The sequence below is a fragment of the Coregonus clupeaformis genome, unplaced genomic scaffold (genome assembly GCF_020615455.1).
Source record: "Coregonus clupeaformis isolate EN_2021a unplaced genomic scaffold, ASM2061545v1 scaf1214, whole genome shotgun sequence".
NCBI classification, from domain to species: Eukaryota; Metazoa; Chordata; class Actinopteri; order Salmoniformes; family Salmonidae; genus Coregonus; species Coregonus clupeaformis.
This window is the reverse complement of record NW_025534668.1, coordinates 1-13,258: the sequence shown is the minus strand read 5'-3', so window position 1 is coordinate 13,258 and position 13,258 is coordinate 1. Positions and strand designations below refer to the sequence as shown.

At 39.7% G+C, this 13,258-nt stretch overlaps 1 pseudogene; it reads left to right on the top strand.

Moving 5' to 3' along the window:
• Positions 1-375: 375 nt before the first annotated feature.
• On the top strand, positions 376-2,188 carry LOC123486431 (annotated as a pseudogene).
• The last annotated feature ends 11,070 nt before the right edge of the window (positions 2,189-13,258 follow it).

The following is a 13,258-nucleotide window of genomic DNA, read 5'->3' as shown; positions in this document are numbered from 1 at the left end:
TCCTATATTGGAAGTAAAAGTCTTCTGGCACTCTGCTTAGATTTCAACAACTTTAATAACTTATTTCGAGCCTAGAATCATCGATGTAACTACTAATCTGAAAACAAGACAAAATATGACTATTGTTGCTCACTTGACTGTCTTAAGACAATTGTCAAATAATTAAAGATGTCAGTTGTTGTACAATTTCATGGGTACGCTCTGGGTATCACCTTTTATCTCAAATAAACAGTGTATTTCTGCTGTTGTGGTTCTTTAACCATCTGTCTGACTTTGTCGTTCACACAGGAGACAGACGTGGCTATCGTGGATCCTCTGGGGAGCCTCAACAACATGATGCTGACGAGGCAGAAAGGTCTCTCTCCAGATCAGAACACCTTAAAAAAAAAACATCTGAGACCCACTGGGAAGACATCTCACTGCTGCTCTGACTGTGGGAAACGTTGCAGGTTTACATCAGAACTTAAAATACACCAGCGAGTACACACAGGAGAGAAACCTTATAGCTGTGATCAATGTGGGAGGAGTTTTATTCGGTCAAGCTCCTGATAGTACATCTGAGAACACACACAGGAGAGAAACCTTACGACTGCTCGACTGCAGAAAGACTTTTGTTAATTTAATAGATTTAAAATCACACCAGAGAACACACACAGGAGAGGAATCACCATATAGGTGTACTCAATGTGGGAAGAGTTTTACTCGGCCAAACACCCTGATAGTGCACCAGAGAACACACACAGGAGAGAAATCTTATAGCTGTACTCAATGTGGGAAGAGTTTTATTCGGTCAAGCTCCCTGATAGTACATCTGAGAACACACACAGGAGAGAAACCTTACGACTGCTCTGACTGCAGAAAGACTTTTGTTAATTTAATAGATTTAAAATCACACCAGAGAACACACACAGGAGAGAAATCACCATATAGGTGTACTCAATGTGGGAAGAGTTTTACTCGGCCAAACGCCCTGATAGTGCACCAGAGAACACACACAGGAGAGAAACCTTATAGCTGTACTCAATGTGGGAAGTGTTTTTGTTGTATCTTGCAATCTAATGATACACCAGAGAACACACACAGGAGAGAAACCTTATAGCTGTGATCAATGTGGGAAGAGTTTTACTCAGTCAAGGGCGCTGATAGTACATCTGAGAACACACACAGGAGAGAAACCTTACGACTTCTCTGACTGCGGAAAGACTTTTGTTAGTTTAAGAGCTTTCAAATCACACCAGAGAACACACACAGGAGAGAAATCACCATATAGCTGTACTCAATGTGGGAAGAGTTTTACTCGGCCAAACGCCCTGATAGTGCACCAGAGAACACACACAGGAAATAAACCTTTTAGCTGTGATCAATGTGGGAAGAGTTTTGGTACATCTGTGTATCTGACGATACACCAGAGAACACACACAGGAGAGAAACCTTATGGCTGTAATCAATGTGGGAAGAGTTTTACTCAGTCAAGCGGCCTGGTAGTACACCAGAGAACACACACAGGAGAGAAACCGTATAGCTGTACTCAATGTGGGAAGAGTTTTACTCAGTCAAGCGCGCTGATAGTACATCTGAGAACACACACAGAGAGAAACCTTACGGCTGCTCTGACTGTGGAAAGTCTTTGTTAGTTTAAGAGCTTTCAAATCACACCAGAGAACACACACAGGAGAGAAATCACCATATAGCTGTACTCAATGTGGGAAGAGTTTTACTCGGCCAAACGCCCTGATAGTGCACCAGAGAACACACACAGGAGAGAAACCTTATGGCTGTAATCAATGTGGGAAGAGTTTTACTCAGTCAAGCGGCCTGGTAGTACACCAGAGAACACACACAGGAGAGAAACCGTATAGCTGTACTCAATGTGGGAAGAGTTTTACTCAGTCAAGCGCGCTGATAGTACATCTGAGAACACACACAGGAGAGAAACCTTACGGCTGCTCTGACTGTGGAAAGTCTTTTGTTAGTTTAAGAGCTTTAAAATCACACCAGAGAACACACACAACACAGGAGAGAAACTATATAGCAGGAGATAAATGATATAGCTGTACTCAATGTGGGAAGAGTTTTATGCAGTCATGTGGCCTTATAGTACATCTGAGAACCCACACAGGAGAGAAGACATATAGCTGTGATCATGTGACAAGAGATACTCTGATAAAATATCTCTGATCAAACATCAGAAAATACATACATGAAGGAGTTGTTTCATGATATCAATGAAATAATGTCACAATGTACAATGTTTTAACATTGTAGTAGGAGTATTTTAATTAATATCACAATGTAGAACCCTAAACGTTTCCCCCTGTTCAATTTATTTCAGCATGATATGGATATTAGCCTCTGGAAAAATCCAGGCTCTGGAATTGAAAGAGTATTTATGTGATTTAACAAAAAGTGAAAGAAAAAAAAAGTTGTGTTACACTTACCTTGTTGGCAACCCACTTGAATCAAAATGCAACACTTCAAAATGTAGCTAGCTGTTTTCTACTAATTGTCCTTCAACCAGTGATGTACACATTATTCACAGATTCCATGTGGTGTTTGAGCTGTTAGTTTTAACAGGACGTGCAACCTCATCTCCCCCCTCTTGCGCAATTGATTTCAACATGATATCGATGAAATAAGTGTTGCGTTCCTTTGTTTAGCGACCCATAAATGTAAATGCGTCACTCCAAAATGTAGCTGACTGTCTTCTGCAGGTTGTCCTCTAACCAGTGAGGTAAAAGATATCGCCCGTTTCCATGTGTTGTTTTTAGTTGTGTTAGTTTCAACAGCAGGTACAACCTGATCTCCCCCATAATCGATATCAGTGACTTATTGTTGGTGCTTGTGCAGTTTATAAGGTGCTTGTTTTAATATGATTATTGTGGCCCATTTGTGTAGATAGTACAGTTTAGGTTTAGGTTTTCAATATATCACAAACTGTTTTTGCATATTGGTTATTGATTTGGACATGTTAAAACTGTGTTTTGACATTGAGGTTTCCCACGTAGCAAAATGTCATTGAAAAGACATTGAAAAGAAGACTATGCCTGATGTCCAATATAAACTCTGTAAAAATCCAAATAACTTCACAGATCTTCATTGTAAAGGGTTTAAACACTGTTTCCCATGCTTGTTCAATGAACCATAAATAATTAATGAACATGCACCTGTGGAACGGTCGTTAAGACTTACAGACGGTAGGCAATTAAGGTCACAGTTATGAAAACTTAGGACACAAAAGAGGCCTACTATTGACTCTGGAAAACACCAAAAGAAATATGCCCAGAGTCCCTGCTCATCTGCGTGAACGTGCCTTATGCATGCTGCAAGGAGGCATCCTCCCTCATGTGGTACCCTTCCTGCAGGCTCATCCTGACATGACAATGCCACCAGCCATACTGCTCATTCTGTGCGTGATTTCCTGCAAGACAGGAATGTCAGTGTTCTGTCATGGCCAGTGAAGAACCCGGATCTCAATCCCATTGAGCACGTCTGGGACCTGTTGGATCGGAGGTGAGGGCTAGGGCAATTCCCCCAGAAATGTCCGGGGAACTTGTATGTGCCTTGGTGGAAGAGTGGGGTAACATCTCACAGCAAGAATTGGCAAATCTGGTGCAGTCCATGAGGAGAGATGCACTGCAGTACTTAATGCAGCTGGTGGCCACACCAGATACTGACTGTTACTTTTCCCCCCCCAGGGACACATTATTTGTGTGTGGAACTTGTTCAGTTTATGTCTCAGTTGTTGAATCTTGTTATGTTCATACAAATATTTACACATGTTAAGTTTGCTGAAAATAAACGCAGTTGACAGTGAGAGGACTTTTTTTGTTGCTGAGTTTACATTCGGTTTTAGTTGAAAATATGTATTTTTCAGGTCGTTTTTTTCAACGACTTGACAACAACTTAATTTCAACGTACTTGCAGCCTATAAACATGGACGCAGTATAATAAATTGGTCTATAATCAGTTTTATTAACAATCTTACATCACTCCAGTATTTCTTTACAACATTCAAGTGCTACTTGTATTTATTCCACTACTGAAGAAGCATGACTCAAATCACCTACTCATATTTCAAACATCCAGCCTGACAAAATATACATTTTTAATTATTCAATGCCTCACCATTAGGTAAATTATTGCCAATACATATTAACAAAGGGGTGATCATTCTGTTTTGATATTTCATATTTACAATTCATGCAACATTTAGTAATCATAATTTATGCAACGAACTGACCATTTTGGGGTACAATTATATTGACATTGTTGCCCTGCTTGTAGAATATCTGAGTTCAATCTCAGATGTGCCAACCCAAATGTACTAGAGTATGACATTGGGGACTCGGCCCCGATCCAACAACATGCCTATCGAGTGAACCCTGAAAAGAGAGAGAAGCTCCGCAGTGAGGTGTAAAGTTCCTACGGATATTGCAGGAGTTTCCTCTTGAAATCAGACATGTCCGTGGTAAGGACAACTTGGTTGCTGATTGTCTCAAGGGTGGGCAGTCAAAACGATTTGTGTTTTGCATTTAGCCAGTGCGTTGTCATGGATCACAATTTATTTTGACTGCACGTTTTTCTGTATTGGAGATGAGTTTTGTTTGGGCTCGTTCCAAGGGGACGAGAGTTCTAGAAGCTAATGAGTTTTAGGACGACCAGAGTTCTAGAAGCTAATGAGTTTTAGGAAGACAAGAGTTCTAGAAGCCAGTGAGTTTTAGGACGTCCAGAGTTCTAGAAGCTAATGAGTTTTAGGAAGACCAGAGTTCTAGAAGCTAGTGAGTTTTGGCAAGACGAGAGTTATAGAAACTAGTGAGTTTTAGGTCAGTAACTTATAACCACGGAACCACCCCGAGACCTTTCATGCATGACTTAAAGCACCTGAGTATTAGATTTACTGCCAGGGTCTAGTATGTCACTGCCAGGTCTGATTTTCTCTTTGGTTTTGAGCCCACGGCAAGAAGGCACCAGAGCCTATTGTGGTAACAGGTTCACACTAGATAACACAACCACACAGTGCATGAAAAACATGAGGTGTGGCCCACGGCAAGAAGGCACCAGAGCCTATTGTGGTAACAGGTTCACACTAGATAACACAACCACACAGTGCATGAAAAACATGAGGTGTGGCCCAAAGCAAGAAGGTGTCGTATATGATGAATGGTGGCAATTATCGCTGTCAACAAAGAGTTCGCCATACTGCATCGTGGTTAGAGGCTTTTATTAAAATCACGAATTTACAGCATAGATACAGACTCGCGATGTCCGGAGAACGGCTCCCAGATTGCTATGACCGCTCTGCCGTCATCGCTTACCCCTTATTTATAAACAATGCAAGAAGAGGAGTGACTCCCCTCTTCTGGCCAATCACCAGTCTCCCCTCGGCGCCACCCTCAAGCGGCACATTTCAAATAACATCATAAAACCTCCCCCTCTGGCCTGAACAACCAACATTCCATTTCGTCATGAAAAACATTTAACAAAGGCATAATCTTCAGATACGATATCCCCCTTTCGAGACGAAATAAACGTCTCTCGAAAACAAACAGAATAAGATTATGACTATCAACCATTTATCTCATTGAATATTCTTAACCTTAAACCCAAAAACATTCTCCTCTAGAGTGTAAATACCTTCCTATGAAATACCTGTTTATGAAGTGTGAATCCATTACTATGACCTATGAAGAAATCTCTATGGAGTGTGAACACATTACTATGAATTATGAATAAATCTCTATGGAGTGTGAACACATTACTATGAATTATGAATAAATCTCTATGGAGTGTGAACACATTACTATGAATTATGAATAAATCTCTATGGAGTGTGAGAGCGAAAAACTGTCCAGCAGCCATCCATCCATATCAATCAAGACAGTAAAATTCTCTCACGGTCCCTCTGCCCCAGGCAACCACCGTCGGTACTCCAGATAACCTCATTAACCATGTAAATGCATTTGAAACTATGATGCCATTAAATACACATGTTTCCCCTGCAAACAAAATCCTATCCAGAAACATCCACTCTCAGGCTGGTCAACCCATAGGACCTGAAAGGGAATCTCTCCCTGCTTAAACCTTCTGTCCCTAAACCCCACCGAAATAAACAAAAGCATCTAAGATCCTCATCTGCATTCAATAACATCAAACATCATTCTACCAAAATTAATACCTAAGAATATGACACAATTATGTATTACACATCAAATATGTCTATATTTCATTGCAGACACTGGAATGTAGTCCACTACACTTCATCTCCCTGTAGTCTCCTCTTCCAATGGATTGTTGATGATGGAATCGGCCACACCCTCCTTGTTTCATCTCCTCCAGTCATATTGTCCCTTCATATTGTCTTTGTTTGAGTATTCCAATCTCCACATGTTCTCCCAAATGCTTCTGGAATGACAAGAAAATAAACGACCAAACAGTATCTTTTGCAAAACAACATTTTCAAATTAAACCTCCATTTCACCTAAGAATTTAAAAATGATACATAAATGATGCATGAATCACATTATCCATTCCCCCTTTGATTCATAAATCATACTAAAAATCATACTAATATTGAAAAACAATTTGAAAAATCATCAAATAATCCAAAATGATATTTATCCATCAGTTCCACTTGTCCATCTTTATCCAGATCAGAACAGTCAACACCGGCATCTGAGTGTTGTCTCCAGGCACCACTTCTCCAACCTATCTCAATCTCATAACTTTCTCAAAAGTCAGTACAAACATCACACAGTGTTATCAAAGCTTAAACTAGAATCTGACCCATCACTGCCCCTACTGGCCTAATTGATCTTGCAACCAAATCCTTTCAAATGCATCCCTTATAATGCATCTATAACCCCAGTGATCTTATCTGAACTATCTGGACTCAAAGTATAACTAATATTTATCAATATTATCTTCCCAAATGTTACACCATACCATGAATAAAGTCCCCCTTCTCCCTTAGACTTATTCTTCAATGATAGGCTTGAAGACTATGACATGTCGCCATGTCACCCTTTTTAACCCCTAGATTTAGCTGGTGTCCAATGCTATCCCTCTTATAATGGTAAAACCTCATATGGAAGCTTCAACGTTGACATGTAACCAAATCCTGTCCCCCATAGGGTAAGAATATACTCTATCATCACAAACCCACCAAATATCTCTAAAATTCCCATAGTCACATTGTCAGTCAAAAGCTAATCTTTTAACCATCAAAGTCCTGCTCTTCTTACTACCTGATATATAAAAAAGTAACCTATTATTTGTCATTACTACCCTTAAGGTCATACTTATCCCAGGTTATCATATAACATCACACTGATCTTCCCATAACGATACCCCTTACCTCATATGTTTTATTAGAGCAAAAACAACTTGTATCCTCAATATTTCACCTGAATACTTCAGGGTTCCACTGTTACCTGACTTTACATCACTAACAATTCCCAGGGTAATCCATTTACCCAAGAACACTTAAACCCTACTGTTCTGACAACGACATTATTTTATCTGTCAATGACTGTTGCCAATTCCACAGTCATGACAAAGCTCAAGACTGACCCACACCTGACAGAGGCTGCGCAACCGTCTAACAGGTTCGGGATGGAATTCTCAACAGACATGGACCCTCAAGATTCCTCACTGACCTTACAGAATGAGTTAATCTATCTCTAACTTCCACAACAGAGGAACGAGCAGCACTGATCAGATGCCCCCCCCCCCTCTGTCATCAAAATCAAAAGACCCCATCCTGCAGCTTCCATGATGAATCTATATTCTCCATTTCAGATTAATCTATATTGTTTCTATTAATATCTGCTCTCCTTTTTTAACCCTATTCGTAGTAACCTAAACCCCTGAGTCTCTCTTGCTGCCTCCTTTAATTTCAGAAAAGTTGTTGTCATCCTTCCTACATTTGCTATTACCATCGTATCATTAATCCCTTCCCAAAGTTACCATTAACGTTGTTGATTTAGTTGATGAATTAAAACCCCTTAATTCCCTCTAGTGGGAAACTACCAACATCCTATTCGATTATTCCCTGTTGGAGTGACTACTGTAATAAACTTATCCTTAACTCCCTCTGTGACTGTGGAAAGTTTTACAGACTTCAAATCTTCCATTATAAGCATCACCTTACAAATTACATAGCCCTTTAACCAATTCTTAACCGAACAACTTCTAATGCTTGCACTAGATAAGTACACATATATTCTCCTAACCTTTCTCTGTAACGTTACGCAAAATAATCCTTTATTTGAGTAGGTGCAACAGCTCCTACTTCTGATCCTGCTAACCATACTTATCCTCCCTAATTATCTCTCTCTCTCTCTCTCTCTGTGAAAGAAAACGTCATCATCCTAAATGGCATATTATAATTATTATTCTCCTAACCCTCATAACAGTATTTTCCCCCTATAATTGATGCGACCCTTAATCAAATGCGCTATATTTATGGCTTTAATAACTATCAATGTTGAAAGAGTTAAATTACTTCTACCTGTTATTTTAATAGACTCACGTGTTGATGTCATTATTGTTACTACCTCATCCCTAGTTTTCCCCTAAGCCCTGAACGCTTTCCTTGTACTTCCATCCATCACCCCTAGTGTCACTTTTTCCCCCTTTCAGTTCTACCTCTAAACTTTAAACTTTTGATTACACAAAATACACCTATGACATTGATCTCCCTGCTGGAAACTGTAAATATAGATACTCAATCACCCTCAAATCATTCAGCAACACATACTTTCTCAATGCATCTGCTCCTAACCGATTTAAACTCCTACCATATCTTCCCACTAAACTTTAAAATGTCCTTCCTCACTGTTCTCTCTCTGTCTTACTACTAACTTTGAAACTTAGCTTACTGTCTCAGAGTCCCTTCAACCTAGCCTACCCCTAACTTCATTTTAATCTAATCTTTTCTCTCATAACATTTAAAACCTTTTCCCCTGATCTATTGACAAAATCTCTTACCACCAAATTTTGGAATATGTGATTGGGAAAGTTCCCCACCTGCTTCTGACTCATTACACACAGACTTGGCAAAACCGACTAAACACCTTTAGCCTAACCTCAAATCTCTTTGTGTCAAGATGTAACCCAGAATAACAGTCACTCTATTAAGTTTATTTTCCCAGACAGATTGTCTAATAGGCAATCTAATACATTATCATCCTTCCTAGGATATTATCTTTTAAGCAAATGATTCCCAAAAACCCTACTTTTAAAATATTCTACCAGACAGTCAGTCGTCTAGTGTACATTTTATTGACGCCTTAATTCCTCTTCCCAACACTACAATAACAGTATCTTCTAATATTAGTACTTTAAGAGTAAGTACTACCTCAAATCCCTATCCTAATTAGTTATCAATTAGTGAGATGTTTAACCTCTTTAGGCTGAACACAGATAAGTTTTTCCCCTATTCACTATCACTTCTAATGGCCGCGTGGTTTCAACTGTTATATTTTCTCTTCTTCTCTAATCGAGGCTCTCAGCAATGCACCCCTTCCGGATATTCTTGGCACTCTAGAATATTTAGTGTTCACCTGGAGAACAGGTGATCTTGAATTGCCCCTGTATCTTCTTACTGTTGTTTCTTCCTCCTCCTTCTTCCAAGCCTTCTCTTCCTCTTCCTCTCCAATTCTGTGTCTTTCCAGACCTTGACTGTGAATATAACACCTGGTACCCCCTTGGCTGGTACAAGTGCATTTGATATTCTTCAGTTGAAACTGTAACAGTGATTGTTGATTTGGTTCCCTCTGATTCTTCATAACCAAACTTATTTTCTCCTTCTCCAACTCTTGGGATTATTTTCTCAGCAGGTTCTCTTGGTCCTGTTCCTTCTCGTCGTTGACATATCAGTATTCTTCAAAAGGTTATCTTCTAAGTTCTGTTCTTGAAATATCATCTTCTTACCAGTGGCCTTTCCTTTGGCCTCACTGTATTATTCTTTTCCTTCAATTCTTGAGGTCTTCATCCAGTCGTGTTACTTCTTCCATTTCTCCATTTCTTCTTTCCTCTCTTGTACCTTCAACTTTCATCAGAGATCAAATCTCTAGTATCCATTTCTTCTTTCCTCTCTTGCCACTTCCTTCTGATCACAGAGTCATATCCACCCCTGACCTCTCTCAATCACTCATCTTCATCCTCCCTCATCTCCTTAAGTTCCCAGACATCCCGGTTTTCCTTCCTTCTGGAGTTTGAATTCATCTTCATCGTCGCTTTCTGCTCGTATTCGGCCGTCATCTCTGATGCCATAATCACCCCTGCTGGATGATGTCTTTCTGCTGAATCCGTATGTGAGAAAGGTGTACTAACTTCTGCCATTAATCTCTCCTAACACTACCTTAGTTAAATAATTACTATTTTAGTCAATTTTCCCCTATATCAACCCTTTTAAATTCCTTTATTGTGAACTATGTTATTCTAGACTGTATAGCCTAAAGCTTACCCCCTTAAATTATTAATATAACCCTAACAACTCCAAATAAATCCTGAATAATTAAACCCATTTTTTATTCCTATATCCTATGTCACCAACTTATCAATTAGTGTTGAGTATATTACCACAACCCATCAAATGCAAGTAAATTAGTCAACTTCAAAGCAATCCCCAAAAACAAAGCCTCTAACCCTTCAATATTACAATCCCCATAAACCCCCAGTGATACACAGAGCATCCAAAATGCAATTTTTAATGAAATAGTATTTGCCAAGCCTATGTGAAATTCTCATAACATCACATATTTTGTTAGGATGATTTTGTGTACTAGCCTGATCTGATCCTCTCGTCTGCCTCATCACACCTTGTCACGTGACGCACCCGTCAGCCCCCTTCTCTCTCTCTCGTCTCGCCGTTCCATGTTCCTCTCATATTTCACAAAAACACAGAAACACACACGATTTCAGCAGTTAATGCAATCACTGAGTATTTCCAACCATTCAATATTCATTCGTTCTACATTATTCACTCTAAGACTAAACTCAGAATGAAATAGACTCAAAACCTTTTGCTTTTAATCCGTCATTTAATTATTTAATTCAATCTATTATAACATGTTATCCTATATTTAATTTATAAATTCAATAGGCTACAAAACAATTTTCATCTTTAACCAATCGCCAGTTTAAACTAGAATCCTGCGTGTTAAAATCTCTTTATGCGTATTTGTTCGTTGCCTGTGTTCCTCCGTCTCCCCCTGCAGTTTAACCAATGTGTTGTTTTGCAGAATCCCACATCCAAATATCATTTTAAAATTAAACGCATCCCATACATTTACTAAATAGATCGCTCCAAACCATTTCATTTAATTTTAATCGTCTTGTTTTAATTAATTATGCTCCGTCAACATATATTTGATCTATAAATGTACTACATCTCGTCAAATAGTTTAACGTTCACATAACAGTTACTTTAACTGATTTTAAAAAGAGTCGTGTTCACCTCTCTCTTCCGTAGCCCTTAAACCCCTGAAAAGAAACCCCAAACAAACATATGACCTTACGCCACCATTTTTGTTTCGTCGACCACATGTCGTAGATTTAGTGCCGTAAACCAAAAACGTGTCCTAATCTCGTGTCAAAACTCCCTTTCTGTAGTGTAGTGTCGCAAAATTAAACGCATGCGCACATCCATTCAAAATACCTTTCCTCGTGAAAGAATGATTCTCTACTCTCTCCCCAAACAGAAAGAATAACAGCCAGCTGTAACTTCCCATTTCCCTTATAGTCAAACAACATTTAACAGCGCTCACAAAACATACAACCTGACTTACAGACAGTGACAAGTTTAAGAGACTTAATCCATCGCAATGAATTCTAAGGATATCCGTTAGCATGTAGCACGCAACACAATTAGCCTGTAGCATTAGCCTTTAGCTTAGCCTAAGGTACACCGTGACACAAAACACAATTAGCACTAGCATCCACCTCAGCCACCATGATGTAATGATTCACACTTTAGCCTTACAAAAATTAGCCTGAGCCTTAAGCATTAGCTTTAGCATTTAGCCACGATGTACCACGTGACCCGAAACAATCCAGCATTAACACCAACCTCCAGCTAACTGCAGCCTACTAGCTATACAAATGAACACCCCGCACCGTGGCCAAATCATCATCATCACAATTATCTCCCCGTCCCTAACTTTATGCTGCCTTGAAAGATGAATCTCATATCAAGCTGTTATCCCCAACCAATTTCCCCGTCGGCCAGAGGAGGAGTATAACATAAATACACCAATTCACTTCATAATTCCCGCTTAAGAAATCAACCTGCCAAAGCCTAACACTTCCCACAGGATTTGTAGCCCACTCAATAATAATAATAATTACGAGTCGCCCCTTTCGAGGTCTTTTCCGTATTCACGGTGCCCTAACTATGCAGATATCTTCCCAACATTATTCTCTACTAACCCATTGTCACCCGTTACCAATGAATTATACACGTTCAATACTTAAATCCTACCGCTTTCATGCTCTAAAAACTCCCAATTATCTGCCCGTTTCCCCTGGGATAAATTTTTAGCCGACTCTAGTTGACCAGCAACAACGCCACCGAGGCCGGGTTATAATGGAACATCTCTTCAATGTACACAAGTCATATCCAATCTAACAAACTCCGAAGCGGTAAGAACACTCACCCTTTTTTCCCCTCAGAGAGAGTTAGGCCGGCGGTTGACTGAAACAAGGAAGAGACGCAAAACCCAGCCCCACGTTGGGCGCCATTATGTCGTATATGATGAATGGTGGCAATTATCGCTGTCAACAAAGAGTTCGCCATACTGCATCGTGTTAGAGGCTTTTATTAAAATCACGAATTTACAGCATAGATACAGACTCGCGATGTCCGGAGAACGGCTCCCAGATTGCTATGACCGCTCTGCCGTCTCATCGTTTACCCCCTATTTATAAACAATGCAAGAAGAGGAGTGACTCCCCTCTTCTGGCCAATCACCAGTCTCCCCTCGGGCGTCACCCTCCAAGCGGCACATTTCAAATAACATCATAAAACCTCCCCCTCTGGCCTGAACAACCAACAATTCCATTTCGTCATGAAAAACATTTAACAAAGGCATAATCTTCAGATACGATAAAGGCACCAGAGCCTATTGTGGTAACAGGTTCACACTAGATAACACAACCACACAGTATATGAAAAACATGAGGTGTGGCTAACATTTGCAAGCTTGAGCTAGCTACTGAGCTAGCATACAAACTCGGTAGCACAAAGTAGATTCTC